The following is a 17261-nucleotide window of genomic DNA, read 5'->3' as shown; positions in this document are numbered from 1 at the left end:
TTAAAAAAAAGAAATATATTAAACTAACATTAATGGAAAAAAAAACAAAAACCACAAGTATAATTAAGAATGTGTAATTTTTTTGCTCAAAAAGGAGGAATGCCAGCATTCCTGTTTTCATTGTACCCTGTTTTTGTTTGTTTTTTGTGTCGTTTTTGCTTTTAGATAATGATCTGAAAGTTACTTTTATTTCTATTTCCTTCTTTCTTTTCTTTTAAAGAATTATTTATTTATTTATTTTATGTATGTAAGTACACTGTCACTGTCTCTAGGCACACCAGAAGAGGGCATCAAATCCCATTACAGATTGTTATGAACCACCAAAAAAATGAATGAACAAACAAAACAAAACAAAAACAAAACAAAACAGGGGCTGCAGAGATGGCTCAGCAGATAAGAGCACTGACTGCTTTTCCAGACGTCCTGAGTTCAATTCCCAGCTTGGGGAGTTCTAGTTCAGTGTCTCAAAAAAATCATAATAAGCTGCTATGCCTACCTCTCCGCTATGGATTCCCCCTCTGGAACTATAAGCCAAAATAAATTGTTTATTCCAGTAGACAGAGAGAGACAGAGACATGGAGAGATGGGGAGGTGGTGGGGGAGGGGAAGAGGGAGAGACCTGGTGGTGCTCTGGCCTCCATCATCCATGTACACACAGCAACACACAAATGCATCTACAGACCTGGGTGGTGTGGCTGAGGAGACTTCCTGGCAGAGCATTAGACAGGCTGTTTGGATTCTCTTTGCTCCTCTCAGTAAGTGAGAGGGGGTGGGGGTGGGGTGGGGGTAAACTTCAGAAGAACTGAAGACTATCTGATTCTGAAATTATCCAGGTGATAGGAATATTAATGAGGGACGGCTTTCAGTCAAAGATCAACTCCTAGAAACCTAGGCTGGACATGAAGTGGAAGGAACTAACTTCAAAATCTGTTTTCATAATTTAGAAAACATTTAGCAAATACTCCAGAGAACCCCGGGGCTCCTACAAAACCCAACAGCATTGCCCCTCAGCTGTTTCAACAACACCCCACCTCCCCCCCCACCCCCGCTGTAAAGAGACTTATCTTAAGGAGGTTTATTAGCATAGCTTTTGCCTAAAGGAACAAATCATGCCTACAAGCCTTGTGCGGGTAATATACAAAGTTCGAGGCGCACACGTTGCCGGAAACACTATAGGGTTGAAACGAAGAGACAGAAACCATAAGGCATTAAAACAAAAACCTACCTTGAGATACACACACTTTAATAGTGGCTTCTCCAGCAAAGCAACTTCTGGCGGGATAGGAACAGGAATGGGAGGAGCTTTGGCAACACAGGGTAAATGGTGCCGGGAGGTGGGGGGTGGGGGGATGGGTTTAGGGGCCGGCCCGGCATTCCGCAGTGAGCAGACAGACTATCAGGCCCACTACAATGACTGTGGTGGAGTTGTGCGCACTGTACATAGGACAGGGAACAGAACTGCTGCAGTCCTGTGGGCTTGGACAGGGTAGAAGGCATCAGGGTGGTCACAGTGGAGACAGATTGCTGGGCAGGAAGGAGCTGGATCCATTAAGGGGAGGGGATGGCGCAGCAGAACTCATCCTGCTTACTGTGCTCCCACTGCCGATCCAGAAGGCCATGGTGCATCCTGTCAACAGGCCCACAATGGCACCAAGAGGGGTGGCACATGAAACGAACATCCCAAGGCCGAAGAGTCCCAACAGTGGCCCTCCAACCATGCCAGAGATACTGAGTGCTGCCCGGAGCACTGATCCCTGATGAGAAGAAATAGAGGCCATTCCCAGGCCAACTAGCCCATAGGCAAAGGCAAGGCTTCGAGAAAGCATGATGGCCCGGGTTTCAGTCAACTGAGGGAACCAGGTCTGGGTCAGGTCTTCCATCGTGACAGTTGCCAGTGAAGTGAGTGCAAAGAGAGCCACTGAAGAGGCAGGCAACAAAGAGCCCAGGCAGCCCTGGCGTGTCTTTCAGGAGCTCCATCCCAAAATAGAGGACAAACTAGAGGTCAAAGGCTGCTTGCTCTTGCTGCGGCCTATGCTATACTCCTTATGATAGGCAAACATGACCAGACCATTGAGGCAGCTCACACAGAGGGCCACTAGCCAGCAAGGGAAGCCTGCATAGCAGGAGAGCACAGCAGCTGTCTCTGAGTGGGAACCGAGGTAGCGCTGCACCTGAGCCTGATTCAGTCCATAGGAGGAGAGCATCAGGAATACTCCTCCAAAGGCCAAAGTCCTGAAAGTGTGACGCACAAAGGGGTCAGGATCCAGCTCAATCCCAGGGATGAGGCCATGCTGTGGAGCCACTTCCCATACATGCCCCAAGCCACCCACTCTGGCTGCTCCTACAATGATAACCACCAGCTGCCCTAGGAACACAACCAGCGTTTGGAACACATCTGTCACAGCCTGATGACACAGATGACAGCCTCCAGCCCACCCAGTGCTGTGTAGATGTTGCAGACAATCCCTAGGGCCAGCACTGACAGCCATAAATCAAATCCAGTCACTGCACTAAGGGCCAAGGATGGTGCAGAGAGAGCAACTCCCACATAGATTACCATCTGAAAGATGAAGGTCACAGTCCCACAGATCCGAACCGATTGTGTGTGTGTGTGTGTGTGTGTGTGTATGTGTGTGCTTTGTTTTGTTTTGTTTTTCGAGACAGGATTTCTCTGTGTAGCCCTCGCTGTCCTGGAACTCACTCTATAGACTAGGCTGGCCTTGAACTCAGAAATTCACCTGCCCCTGCTTCCCAAATGCTGGGATTAAAGGTGAGCGCCACCACGCCCAGTTTCCGAACTGCTTTATAGGCTTTATAGGCTTCATAGGTGCCAGTCAGATGCAGGCGGTAGAAGACAGGGATGAAGATGAGAGCAGGGATTGGGAGCTCCAGGAAGTAGGAGCACCCCAGGAACCAATACTGGGTTCTAACTCAGTAGATCTCAGCTGGTGCCCCCAGAATGGCCACGGCTGACTGGAAGGTGGTCAGCAAGGACGGTGCCACAGGAAGGCAGCCCATTTTGCGGTCTGCCATCAGCAATTCACCAACACTATGGCAGCCTCAGCCACGGCAAACATGATTGAGCCCTGTGACAAGGGAGAGGACCAGCAACAGGCCAAATACCACAGTCCACAACAGAAAAGGTGGAAATAGCCCTGTTGGCATCTGAGGTGGTATGGAAGGGAGCGGCAGTGCTCACCACTCTCATCCTCACGGTGCGGTGCCTACGCTTTGCAGCGACTTGGTATTCCTGGGCTCTGAGCTGTCACTTAGCTGGTTCCTCGCTTTGTCTCACAGCGTTCCTCTTCTACCCACTGACATGGTCCAGGGGCAGCTGGGGAAGCAATCCCTGTTCTGAGACAGAGCTGCCTGGGGCAGGACAGAGGTAGAGGCACCGATTCTGTGAATAGCTTTTGAGGAGTCGTCACCCAGAGCAATAGCCGTCCCCTTAGGTGTGATGGGTCTCTCCCAGCATCCTTCCTGTCAGAACTGCTGCCACTCTGCGGAAGCACTTCCTTGCCTTGCGTCAGTAGTTCGGCCAGGGCTACCAAAGTTGCTTCATTCTTTCCGAAACCAGCATTGTTCCTCCCCCCACCCCCAGCTCAGTTTTCCCGCTCTCTCCACACGTCCATAAACTGGTTTTTAATTGATGGGTAGGTAATATGGCCTTATTTCAATTCCCAACACCTAAATAAAAAGCTGAGACCAGAGGCATGTAGCTCTAACCCCAGAGCTTGGGCAGCAGAGACAGTATCTCTGCTGGTCAACCAGTCAAGCCAATTAGTGAGCTTCAGAGAGAGATCTTATCTCAAAAACTAAGAGAGGGGCCAGAGAGATGGCTCCGTAGTTAGGATCACTCATTCCTCTTCCATGGTTTCATCTCCCAGTGCCCACAATGTGGTTTACAACCATTCATACCTCCAGTTTCAGGGGATCCAATGCCCAAGTCTGATCTCTGCAGACATTAGGCACACATGTAGTACACATGCATACACACAGGCAAAACCTCATACACATAAAATGAAAAATAAACAACCTTTTTAAAAGGTAGAGATCAATTAAGAAAGACATCCAACACACACACATACACACACACACACACACACACACACACACACACACACACACACACACACACACACGAGAGTCAAGTGTGCTTTCAGACAGTGATGGAGAAACCCTGAAGCTATTTTTTGATTGCATTCTACCTAATTCAGCTCTTGCAACAAAGAAGTTATACAATTGACCGCAGAGCACTTGAGCGCCTGAGCAGCACCTGTGTGGCTCTCAAATGTGAATTTGCGCTTGTAATTGCTAGTTATGGCAAGGGAAGCTGCTGCTGAATTTAAAACCACAATCAGCAGGATAGAGAATAAAGATGATGATGATGATGGAAACAGTGTCTCAACCTGAACCAGTTCACTTATGACCTTGGTCCTACAGCCTCACCCGCTCCCCCAGACATGTCCTCCAAGACAGTTAACCAGTTCTCTGCCAGTCAGCATCCTGCTCTCTGGGGCTGTCGTTGAGTCACTTTATCCAACATTGCATTACAAAGTCCTGCTTGTGAGGTGGTTCCTGACCCAACTGTTGGATCCAGCTTCACAGCCTGGTTGGGTTGCTTCTAGATGTTTGTCTTTGTTAGGGTTTCCATTGCTGAGAAGAGACACCATGACCAAGGCAAGTCTTATAAAGGACAACATTTCTCTCTCTCTCTCTCTCTCTCTCTCTCTCTCTCTCTCTCTCTCTCTCTCTCTTTATTGGATATTTTATTTATTTATATTTCAAATGTTTTCCCCCTTCCAGGTCTCCCCTTTAGAAACCCCCTATCCTATACCCCCTCCCCTGCCTCTATGAGAGTGCTCTCTCACCCACCCACCCACTCCTGTCCTTCCATCCTGGCTTTCCCCTACACTAGGGCATCAAACACCCTCAGACCCAAGGGCCTCTCCTCCCACTAATGTCCAACAAGGCCATCATCCTCTACTACATAGGTGGCAGGAGCCATGGGTCCCTCCATGCGTATTCTTTGGTTGGTGGTCCAGTAACTAGGAGCTGGGGGGGTCTAGCCTGTTGACACTGTTGCTCCCTCCATGGGGCTGCAAACCCTTCAGCTCCTTCAGTCCCTTCTCCAAATCCTCCATCAGGGACCTCCGAGATCAGTCCAATGGTTGGCTTCAAGCTTCTGCCTCTGTCTTTGTCAGGCTCTGGCAAAGCCTCTTAGGAGACAGCCATATCAGGCTTCTATTAGCAAGCACTTCCCGGCCTCCACAATAACATCTGGGTTTGGTGGTTGTATATGGGATGGCACCCCAGGTGGGACAGTCTCTGGATGGCCTTCCCTCCAGTCTCTGTTCCACACTTTGTCTCCATATTTCCTCCTGTGGGTATTTTGTTTGCCCTTCTGAGAGGCACTGAAGCATCTACATTTTGATCTTCCTTCTTAGGCTTCATATGGTCTGTGAATTGAATTTTGGGTATTCCGAACTTTTGGACTAATATCCACTTATCAGTGAGTACATACCATGTGTGTTCTTTTGTTACTGAGTTACCTCACTCAGGATGATATTTTCAAGTTCCATCCATTTGCCTGTGAATTTCATGAAGTCGCTGTTGTTAATAGCTAAATAGTACTCCATTGTGTAGATATACCACATTTTCTGTATCCATTACTCCGTTGAGGAACATCTGGGTTCTTTCCAGCTTCTGGTTACTATAAATAAGGCTGCTATGAACATAGTGGAGCATGTGTCCTTATTACCGGTTGGGACATCTTCTGGATATATGCCCAGGAGAGGTATTGCTGGATCCTCAGGTAGTACTATGTCCAATTTTCTGAGGAACCCCCAGACTGATTTCCAAAATGGTTGTACCAGCTTGCAATCCCACCAGCAATGGACTAGTGTTTCTCTTTCTAAAGGACAACATTTAATTGGGGCTGGCTTACGGGTTCAGAGGTTCAGTCCATTATCATCATGCAGGAACTGTGACAGTATGCAGGCAGGCATGGTGCTGGAGAAGGACCTGAGAGTTCTTGACCTGACTGCAGCCAGGAAAGGCCATCTCACAGGCAGCTAGGAGGAGGGTCTCCAAGCCCACTCCCACAGTGATACACTTCCTCCAACAATGCCATGCCTACTCCAAGAAGGCCATGCCTCCTGATAGTGTCACTCCCTGGGCCAAGCATATTCAAAGCACCACAATGCTTAAGCCAGAAGATTGCATGTAGTTAATATGTCAACTCTCCATGATTGCAAGGCTTAGGAACAGGCATATCCCATGTGAAGCACAGGTTCACTGTGGAATGTGGTGTCCTTGGTCAGTTGCCTTAGCCCATGATGGATTTCATCAGTGTCAGGTCCAAAGGACACACCCCTAAAAGGGAAGTCCCAGCTAACTCATCAAATAGGCCCAGCTCAACCTGGACTACAGGAGGATTTCTGATGGTTAGATAAAAGCCAGCATCCCTTGGGAACTTATGAGTCCTAATCCTGCCTATCAAAAGGAGTCATTGCCTTACCTCTAGCTAAAGGGCCATGTTGCTCTCCATTAACCTGTGTATTTGGTGACTCTCAGCCCTTCAAAAGTCCATGCTAGCATCATGGCTTTTCTTCCCTCCTCCTCAACCCAAACTGCCCCAGCTACTCTTCTTAAAATCCATCTGTTCGTCCTACTTCTCCCCTTTCGGCTCCTGCTTCTGCTGAATGCAGCCACGCTTCCTCGAGTCTCTCCCTTCTTTTCCCCTCTCTTGCAGCTAACCCCTAGCTAGGCCCAGTCTGCCAGCCATGTTCAGTTTACTTGCTTCTCTTTCTACTCTGGACAATGCAGACACCTCTGGCTGTTCTCTCTCATATCTGCGATAAAACCTTCCCCATAACCATACCATTGAGTGGCCTTGTTGTCAGGTTATACAATCTGCTGTGTGCCTCTGCCCACTTGATCTTCCAGAACATCAAGGCAGAGCAGAAGGGATGCACCAGGGGAAGAGACTAAGGGAGATGACAGGGCTGACAGTGAACAGCACCTCTGGAACTGCAGGACCATGTGCATCTCAATCTGACCTTTAGACTCTGTCTCCAGGTAACAAGAGCTGGCAGTAATGTCTCATGACCTCTGACCTTCCAGCCACGTGAGAAAGAAATCCCTAGGGCTACTGTGTATTAAAGTATGAGGCTGTTTGTGGCATCTCTTGGGTAAAATATCACAAAGAGCTTTTACAATTGGTTGTGGTGAATCGTGTGGAGATTTTATAAAGCTCCTTTCAAATAAAACAGTGACACTCCATGCCTATTTGGGTGTTCATCCCTGCAGGGTTTTCAACTATGGGAAGGTGAGTGCCAGGGACAGTGAGTGGCATTAAGAGGAGACCCTGTAAGCACTGTAGATGGTAGACTGGTTCAGGAAGACAGAAAGGCGGACAGACAGACACATAGATAGAGAGACAGAGACAGAGACAGAGACAGAGACAGACAGGCAGGCAGAGGAAAGAGTAGCTTGGTACCTTTCCTCTGTGCGCTTTCTCTAATGTGAATGAGAACTCTAAGCCAAAGCATGTCACACGTACTTGGAGAAAACAGCAGCCTGACCTTGCAAGAAGCAGAACAACTGAGTTCTCAGAGTTACAGAGAAACATGAGAATGTTATTCTCAGCATTCCTCCAACCAGCAATCAGGAAAATGTCACTTCCTGGAACCTCCAGAGTGTGCCTTTTCTATCTCAGATTTACAATTCTTTGCGGCCACTCCACTTGTCTCATGAGATATTAAAGACTTTGCAAGACAGATCTACAATCGACTCTACTGCAAATTAATGCATATCATTGCTAGTATAATGAGTCAAAGGGAAGGCGTTTTAAGTGAAATGAAATAAAAAATATATTATGATCTAAAAAAGATTTGGATAACAAGTGGGGATGGATAAGAGAGAGTGGATCAGCATCTTTTAGGGAGGTCAGAGTTCACAAGTCTCGAGAGTTTCGCCTTGCACTGGGGCTGGGGTGTTGCTTAGTTGGTAGTGTGCCGGCTGGCATGCACGAGACCCTGGGTTTGACGGCAGACAGGTGTGGTGGCCTATGCCTATAGTCCTAGCACTTGGTAGAAGGCTCATGAGTTCAAGCTCATATTCTGTTACAGAGGAAGCTTTAGGCCAGCCTGGGCTATATGAGTTCAACAAACAAACAAACACAACAAAAAACCATCAGCCTGAAATGCTGAGTCTATACGTTACATTCAGATTCTCTGTGTGGCTCGCACTGAGCAGCCAATGGGTAAACAGCAAAAGAACACACATCAGCCCAGAGAAGAGCCTAGAAGATGACACTTTTGTGGTCTTCTTAGCAAACACAAACAAGGTGAGTCGGATCAGCAAACACTGTGGAGAGCTGACTGCAGGCCCTGATGACCCCCAAATAATGCCAAGCTGCAAACAACGTCTCAAAGCCACTTTACGGACTGACGCTGAAATGAACGAGGCACGTCTGGGCACAGGAGATTTACCTCCTTAATTATGTTTTGCTTGTGGATATTAAAACTTGCCTGCCTTCCCCGGTCACCTCTGGAAGAGAAAATGGCTGTGGGAACCTCTCGGGCAATGAGAAAAAAAAAAAAAAAAAAAAGGATTGATGTTGCCCACGTGTGACGAGTTTAATAATGAAAAGATTAGTATCTGTGAGTTTCAGGTTAGAATGTGACGTCTCTTCCAACCCTCCACACCTTCCTCTCTGCTCAATGCTTTCTTTTTCTTCCCGAGGATGCGTTGATGGCGTATTTAAAGCATAGAAATGGGGCAGGTGGGCTTCAGTGACTAAGTGTACTTTTTCCATAAGCGTGAAGACCTGAGTTTGGATCCCAGCATTCAGATGAAAACCGGGCATGGTCTTGTGCACTTTAACATTGAGTGGCAGAGACAGGAGGCTTGCTGGCCAGCCACCCTAGCTAAAAAACACTGAGGCCCAGGCTCAGTGCAAGAGACCTACCTCAAGGGAACCAAGTAGAAAGGGACCAAGCTAGATACCTCTTGCATTCTTGGGGCATACACACATCTGTACAAAATAAACATAGAACGCACACACATTATGGAAAATGTGTATTATAATCTATGAAATAATGATTTGTGGAAAAGAGAAAATATTGTAATTTATTGAGCCCATTCAAAAGGCTGTATCACATAAATTGTCTATTTTAATCTTCCCTAAAATTATATATATATGTGTGTGTGTGTGTGTGTGTATATATATATATATATATATATATAGGCTGGAGAGATGGCTCAGTGGTTAATAGCATTGACTGCTCTTCCAGAGGTTCTGAGTTCAAATCCCAGCAACCACATGGTGGCTCACAACCATCTGTAATGGGATCTGATGCCCTCTTCTGATGTGTCAAAGACAGCTACAGTGTTCTCATATACTTAAAATAAATGGATAAAATATTTTTTTAAAAAAATAGATGTGTTGTCAGTGTAGTCATGAAGAATCTCATACTTGGAAATATTTACATAATGAACAAAAGTTCAGCTTTTCCATTGAACATTGACCTACCAACATTCAGACCTATGGCCTTCCCACTCTATAATAAGGTCTGGCCTTTACCATTCCAATCTGTCAACCACCAGTGAATGTTTCACAGAAATCAGGGGAGGCCACTGCTTTTGAGCTGATTCCTGCATTTGGCCCCAACAGATTGGACCAAACCAGAATGTAGCTGCTTGTTAAATGATGTAGAATCAAAGTTAAACCTTAAAGAAAGAGACCAGATTTTCCCGAGAGCAAGAAATTCCTGTCTACCCGAATCAGCAATAAGCAAGTGCCCTGGCTTCAACACTCTCTCAAAGCAGCAGCCGGATGGGGCTCTTTCTACTGTTCCGCTTTCTGGTTCTGCTATTACGGACCCTACGGTTCCACCACTGCCCGGTGGGAGATTTTATCCTATTTGTAGAATGGAGGTGGCCTGATCTATGAGTAGCATCTGTAATCCAGTCAGATCTGAAACCAAATTCCCTCTAACTTTGTCTTTTGACTGAGCTCAAAAGTTGCACAGTGGGTTGAAAGTCAGCGCAGTTTGTACGCAGCAACTTCGGGAAGGCTTGGAGCTTTCCTCTCTCATTTAACCACCACGATCACTTCCTCTGCGGGGATTATGAGCCCACGGAAGGGCGAGAAGACGGTGACTTAGATGACTCAGTGTTTTCTGTTTTAATTGCTTTCCAAGGAGTGGGAAACAATTGTTTTCCAACAGGAGTGACTTTGAATCGAAAGAAACTTGTGGGGGCAGGGGAACCAGGTTAAAAACCCACCATGCCACACAGATAAAAAGACAGATACTGACATAAAATGTATCTTACAGAGAGGACTCAAAAGTTCTCTGTACACTCAAGTGCTACTCTGCAAAACAGCCTATGAGAGAGAGGCTGCTATTTCCAGGTAGGAAAGAGTGCCCCAAAAATGCTATAGGCATAAAGTTCTACCCTATGACTCCACTCCTGGATTCTTCCTCAAGCATTTCTTTCTTTCTTTCTTTTTTTTTTTTAAGATTTATTTATTCATTATATGTAAGTACACTGTAGCTGTCTTCAGACACTCCAGAAGAGGGAGTCAGATCTCATTACAGATGGTTGTGAGCCACCATGTGGTTGCTGGAATTTGAACTCCGGACCTTCGGAAGAGCAGTCGGGTGCTCTTACCCACTGAGCCATCTCACATTTAAGTCATCCTAAAATGTATAGCAAAAACTTTCCAGCTCAGAACACACAGGTTTGTCATGCAGAAGTAAATCAACCATCCAGCCTTGGGCGCTTCCTCCATCACCGCTTAGAAGGCTTGACTTGAATTACTTACAAAGCTGACCTTCAGTTCCCCAGTGCCACAGTTGATATCTTCATCCTCCTTGAATTCCAGCCTCTCTCTCTCTCTCTCTCTCTTTCCCTCTCCCTCCCTCTCCCCCTCCCCTCCTCCTCCCCTCCCCCTTCCCCTCCCCTCCCTCCCCCCCCCTCCATGGAAAAGCCTTTACCTCCTCACTCAGGATCTCCTAAAAGGACTACTGGGGTCTCAAAACCAAGGGAAACTAAAAACAGATTTCCCACAAAGTGCATTAGAATTCTTGCCTGCAACTTGATATTAATATTGGTGAATTGTGTGACTGAATATCCCGCTGAGGGAGGATATGGTGTGTGGCACCCAGCATAGACCCAATGGATTTTATTTTTCTGTGTAATTCGATGCCACGGGACGTGTTATTGTTACAACTTGACTAGGGCACAATGAAGGAAAACACAACACTAAGTCCTGGTCCTTGAGGAGTCCGATGATGATGTAATGAATGATACAGCACATATGTAAGTAATTACATACAGCTACTCAGGCGAGTGACCTATGGCATGGCTAGTAATTATACTGAACATCTTGATGTGGTTTCTGAGATAGAGGAACCTGGATCGAGGAAACGCTTCTATCAGAGTACGTGTAGGCAAGTCCACAGATTAACCTGATTACGTGAGAGGTCCAACTCACTGTGAACAGAGCCACTCCTGGGCAGGAGCTTCTGAGCACCCCTGGTCTTGAGTGGCAGACTCAGCGGGCCAATGGGAAGCCAGCCATTAGGCAGCACTCATCTGCGGTTTCTGCTTCAGTTCCTGCCTCCAGGCTCCTGCCCTGTTTGTGTTTCTCATTGGCTTCCTTCAGTTTTGGATTATGATCAGACACACAAGCTTTTTAAGTCCTTTCTTCCCCAAGGCCACATGTCTATCGCAGTAGTATATCGCTAACTGAGGTGCTGAGTAAACAAGAAACCTGGAGGGGAGGGGTTGGGGGAGGATGAGGACGGGGTGGGGATGGTTTTCAACTGGCAGAAAGTACCTCTGAGGAGACGTGGCTCACACAGAGACCGGAGTGAAGCCCACCGCATCCCAGGGTCTGCGTCTCCAGAGCACAGGAGCAGAAGTTTAAGGTCCTGAGAGGGAAGGGTTTGGCTCCAATAGCAAAGGCCTGTAACAGTTGTTCTCTCACAGTCTTCTCTGGAACATACCAGGTCCTTGAGAGGGAGGGAGCCACCTCTCCTGCAAACTTCCAGAAGCAGTAAGCTTGGCCCCAGTTGTAAAGCACCAGGCCTGAAGGCACTTGACCAGTTGGCTACAGGTTTGGGTTGTGATGTCAGGGAGATCAGCACAGGAACCCAGCCCCTCCGCTGATTGTCCTGTGACTTCAGTGTGTGCTTGGGAGATAGATAGCAAGCGTGTCTGCTTCCCACAGCACAGGGCCTGGAACACACTAAGCTTAGTAGAGGGACTTTAAGCTGCCACCATGAGGACTCTCACCTACTGTGCCCTTCTGCCCTTCTGAGAAACATGCAAGGTGACTGAGAGAGGGCGCTGCTGAGATTACTGAGGAACACCCAGCATCCTGCACCCCATTTTTCTAGGAAGAACTTCGAGCAAGCGCCCCCTGCACCCCATTGGTGGACACAGCTGTTGATCCCTGGCTCTCTTCCCACCCTTGATAACGGAGCCTTTAAAGTGACCTAAGTAAGTCCTGCCTCAGAGCTGAAGGAGATCTGAATGGGGATAGGGCCATTCACTGGAGAAACAATACCCCACAGAGCATCCCTCCTCCCAACCACACCACACAAGCTATGCCCCTGCAGCTGCTGCCCTGCTATTGGCTTCTGACCCACTGCAATACAGAACCGACCCACAAGGGAGGTTGACTGGTGGGCCACTGCAAGACAAGGTGCGGACTAAAGCCAGAGTTCAGCTATGGCGCCACAGCGAGGATGCCCTGTCCAGCTATGGCGCCTCAGCGAGGATGCCCTCCTGCTCAGCATTGCCAGTATTTGGGACCTCACCACTGCTTGCTGACATGAGGCCTTAAAAGCCAACCTGGACCCGCAGCAGAAAGCCGCCATGCAACTCTACTAGAAGAACATTCACCTTCATGGAAGATAACGTCAAAAGTCAATGTCAGCAAGAATACCAGGAACAATGCTATCAGCAAGTCAGAGATAGGGGAGTGTGCGTGGGGGCACGATACGAGTTCTCATTAAAATGATGGCACGGCCATGGCTGGCAGGATCACGGTATCTTACTGGATTTTGTTCTTCCATTATTTATCCACTTTACATCCTGATCACTGGCACCCCTCCTTTTGGCCTTCCCCTCACACAGTCCCTTCACCCATCTCCCTCCCCTTCTCCTCTATATGTAGAGGCTCCCTCTGAGTATCCCCTGAGCCTGGAGCATCAAGTCTCTGCAGGGCTAGGCACATCTTCTCCCACTGAGACCAGACAAGGCAGTCCTCTTAGGGGAGCAGATTACACGGACAGGCAACAAGTTTAGGAACAGCTTCCGTTCCAGTTATTGGGAAGAAGGACATTATTTTGAGGTCACTTTGTATTATGTAGTAAGACCCTGTGTCAATATTAACACACACGTGTGTACATATATACACACATACAAATGCACATGCATATATACGTACATACATACACACATACACCCACCCCACACACATACCACACACACACACACACACACACACACACACACACACCTCTGAATCCAGTAAGATACCATAACCTTGGCTTCCTGATCGAAACTTCTGAAATCCAAACCTATAGATCCAGGTGTGTTTGCTTAGGTCTATAATTAAGACACAGCCTCCTGCAAACACCCACAAGCCACCGTGTTTACAAAGAGAAGCAAGGAAAGTTACAGTTTGCAAATCTCTTTAAGATCTCTCCAGGCTGTCTGCCAGCATCCTGCCATTGAGTCTATAGAGTCAACAGTGACAGCGACGCTAAACAAGAGCTGGCTGTGGCAGGGAAAGTAGCCAGTGTATCAATCCACCTGCATCTTGCTCACACACTCAGTGTTGGTTATTAATATTTTCTCGGGTCAAATTGCCACCATCATTGACACCATTAGTGCCTGAGAGTATGTGATGTATTTGGAGAGTCGGGCTTTGGGCGGCTGGCGCCCAAGGATAATCAAAATTCTCATAAACCCACATTTGGTCTCAGCAGCGTCCTCCTCATGACAACAAATAATTAGTCCAATGCAGAGAAACCACAGGCCAAACCCTGATTCATGACTTTCATAATGACACTTTGGGGCTCTAGCCATTAGCTTTTGTACAAAGTGTCTCCAATTGTTACTTGAAGGATCTTTTTTAAAATGAGCATTCAGTTACAGACAGTTTCTGATTTGTGATGGTTCAACTCGATGTTTCGACTTTACAGTGGTATGAAGAGGGGAGCATGCATTCAACAGAAACCACTGGGTTTTTTTAAATGGTGGAATCCCCCTGCCTCCGTGGGTCCTGGGTAGCAGCCCCAGCTCCCAGTCAGCCGTGTGCTCATGAGGGTATAGAGTGCTTCTGAATGCATTTTTAAATAGCAAGAATTGAAACTTCTGCTTCCAGTGGGTTTCCTAGAAGTCAGTTAAAACAAACAGTGACTGGAGAGACGGCTCAGCGGTTAAGAGCATTGATGCTCTTTCAGAGGACTCAGGTTCAGTTCCCAGCACCCACACGGCAGCTCACAACTGTCTACAACTCCAAGATCTGACACCCTCACATATAGTCATACAAGCAGGCAAAACATCAATGCACATACGATTTTTAAAGATGAAAAAAAATACCCACAAACAAGTGAAAACCCAACAGTTATTGCTTACTGAGATATGAAAACACAACACATGCCACCACTGCTCACAAAAGACATGGGAGATAAGACTGCAGAACCTGTTTTTAACCACCAGCCTGGCGGGAAATCCAATATAAATTGCAGGCTAGTCATTTATCCATACAGTCCAGTAACGGTGGCTTCCTTCTTCTTCTGTTACAAATAAATTTTTTTAAAGATTTTATTTATTATTTATTTTATATGTAAGTACACTGTAGCTGTCTTCAGACACATCAGGAAAGGGAGTCAGATCTCATTACGGATGGTTGTGAGCCACCATGTGGTTGCTGGGATTTGAACTCAGAACCTTCGGAAGAGCAGTCAGTGCTCTTAACTGCTGAGCCATCTCTCCAGTCCCACAAATAAATTGTTACTCTAAAAAAAATGCCACTCTGAGAGTCCACCTCTGGGAAATGACCCTGATACAATTCTACAAAGCCCTTTAGAGTGGAGTGGGAGAGGGCTGTGCAAACCTCTGTTATTAGTCTTGGCTTTTGCCTCTGTGGGAAGGTTTTGTGCTTCTAATGTTGCTCCTTCCCTTAGGAAGAGCCAGCTGCTCCCATTGGTCCTTTGTCTGACCCCAGCAGGAGTCTTTATTGTCAACTTTTTCTATTTTTTCACCCAAAACCTTTCTCTCTGCAAGACCCCAAAATACCCTCCTGGTTTAAGAACTACACCTCCGCCATGTTTTCTTTCCCACCTCACTACCAGGCAGCGTTAGAGGGGACAGGCACTTTCTTCTACCACAGTGTCAAGTGTCCATGTCTCTGTTTCCTTCAGGGAAGGCAATGTGTTTTTTTCTGTGCGTCCTTCCTCTCTCTGTAGAAGCATCCACTTCTTCACCGTAGTGGTGTCAAGTTTGGTCACTAACACTCGAGTGTCATTGGTCACTCCCAGTCAGAAGCTTGGCCGTCGTGTCAAACACCACCACAGCCATCCACAAAGTTAGTGCATACCAGCAAGAATTTGTTCCTTCAGCCTGGGTCGTGGTGTAAGGAAAATCCTACAGCAGAGACATGAAGAGCTAAATGTGACCAAGAGAACCAAGCCTTTCTGGTCTGAGCCTCTGATGTTTGCAGGGTATCCCCAAGCTGTCTGCGGCAGTCCTTAAGTTCTGATTCACATCCTTTCCCTTCTGGCCCAAATATCACTTTTGATACAATAGAGTCCTTTGGCTAAATAGAAAATTTTCTCTTCTCTTTCTACTTACTTCTGAGAAAGCACTTTGGGATATTTTATTCATTTGGGTGGGGGGAATGCACGCATGTGGAGATCAGAGAACAACTTGTGAAAGTCACCTCTTGTCTCCCACCATGGCGGTCCTGGGAACTGAACTCGGGTTTGGCAGCAGACACCTTTAACCACTGATCAATTTTGTTGGCCCCTCTATTCTCTTGCTGAATCATTCAGCACAAAATCAATTATGTAAAGTCAAGGAAGGTGGTTGTTTGGTGAATAGTGGAGAAATGTGGTGACCCAGAGTAGGGTGGCAGTACCTGAAGATGGTCTAAGCATTTGATCAGATATTTGACTATAGTAAAGATTGCGAAGATAAGTGCCTCTTACCTGAGAAGAGGCTTACAATAATGGAAAAGGAAGATGATAATGGCCCCAGTTTAATGGGACTGGAATTGGAGATGTACTATGATAGTAGCTTGCCAAAAACTAGATGTTGCTTTTTTTCTTAGCCGACTCTGCATGGCCAACAAACTGAAGCAAGACTGTGGATATTCAACATGTGCTATGACTCTACAGTCTAAGTAGCTGCCCCACCTCTACATTCACACATTGAAATTCTAACCACCAAGATGCTGGTGTCGTCAAGCCAGAGCTTTGGGTAGGTGATATATCATGAGGGCAGAATCGTCATGATTTGGGGTTTGGGACCTTAAACAAGAGATACTGAGAGATTGCTTGTCCTTCATCAAGGTAAGGGCTCAGACCCTTGATCTTGTACTGCTCAGCCCCTCAGAACTGTGAGAAATAAATTTCTCTTGTTAGAAGGCACCCAGATCCTGATGTTTGTTACAGCAGCTACAACAGGCTAAGACAACAAGCTTAAAAGTCCAACGAAAAGCAGAACTCACAGCCTGATTCCCTGTTGAGTGACTTCATTTCAGACAGGTTAGCAACGCATTGCTTATTCCTGAGCAGGTGGAGTTAAGATTAAGATTTCACTTTCCTGTCATCCACAGCTCAGAAGGGTTTTAGACATCTTTATTAAACTGATCTCCCCACAGCTGGAGGCCACAGGGGTATCACTTGATGTAATAATTCTCCTAGAGCAAGAAGACATGAACATCTAGACCCTAGGATGTTCATGCATAGAGAACACAGACCTCATCCCTGCGCTGTCCTGTCATTTGGTGGATTGGATACATTTGTTTCATCATTTTTTCCAATTGAGTTTTAATTTTTTTTTATAGGAGGAAAATAGAAGCTTTGAGTATCAAAGTTTGGAGCTCATCTTGCCACAGTGACTAATACACTTTTACATTATTTTAGCTATCTCATTAAGATAAATGAATTTCTTTCTTTCTTTCTTTCTTTCTTTCTTTCTTTCTTTCTTTCTTTCTTTCTTTCTTTCTT

General features: G+C 46.6%; 1 pseudogene; it reads right to left on the bottom strand.

Moving 5' to 3' along the window:
* Window positions 1-1242: 1242 nt before the first annotated feature.
* LOC110291940 lies at window positions 1243-3208 on the bottom strand (annotated as a pseudogene).
* Window positions 3209-17261: the final 14053 nt, after the last annotated feature.

Source organism: Mus caroli, chromosome 3 (assembly GCF_900094665.2).
Source record: "Mus caroli chromosome 3, CAROLI_EIJ_v1.1, whole genome shotgun sequence".
Classification (NCBI taxonomy): domain Eukaryota; kingdom Metazoa; phylum Chordata; class Mammalia; order Rodentia; family Muridae; genus Mus; species Mus caroli.
This window is presented reverse-complemented; position numbering and strand designations above follow the sequence as displayed.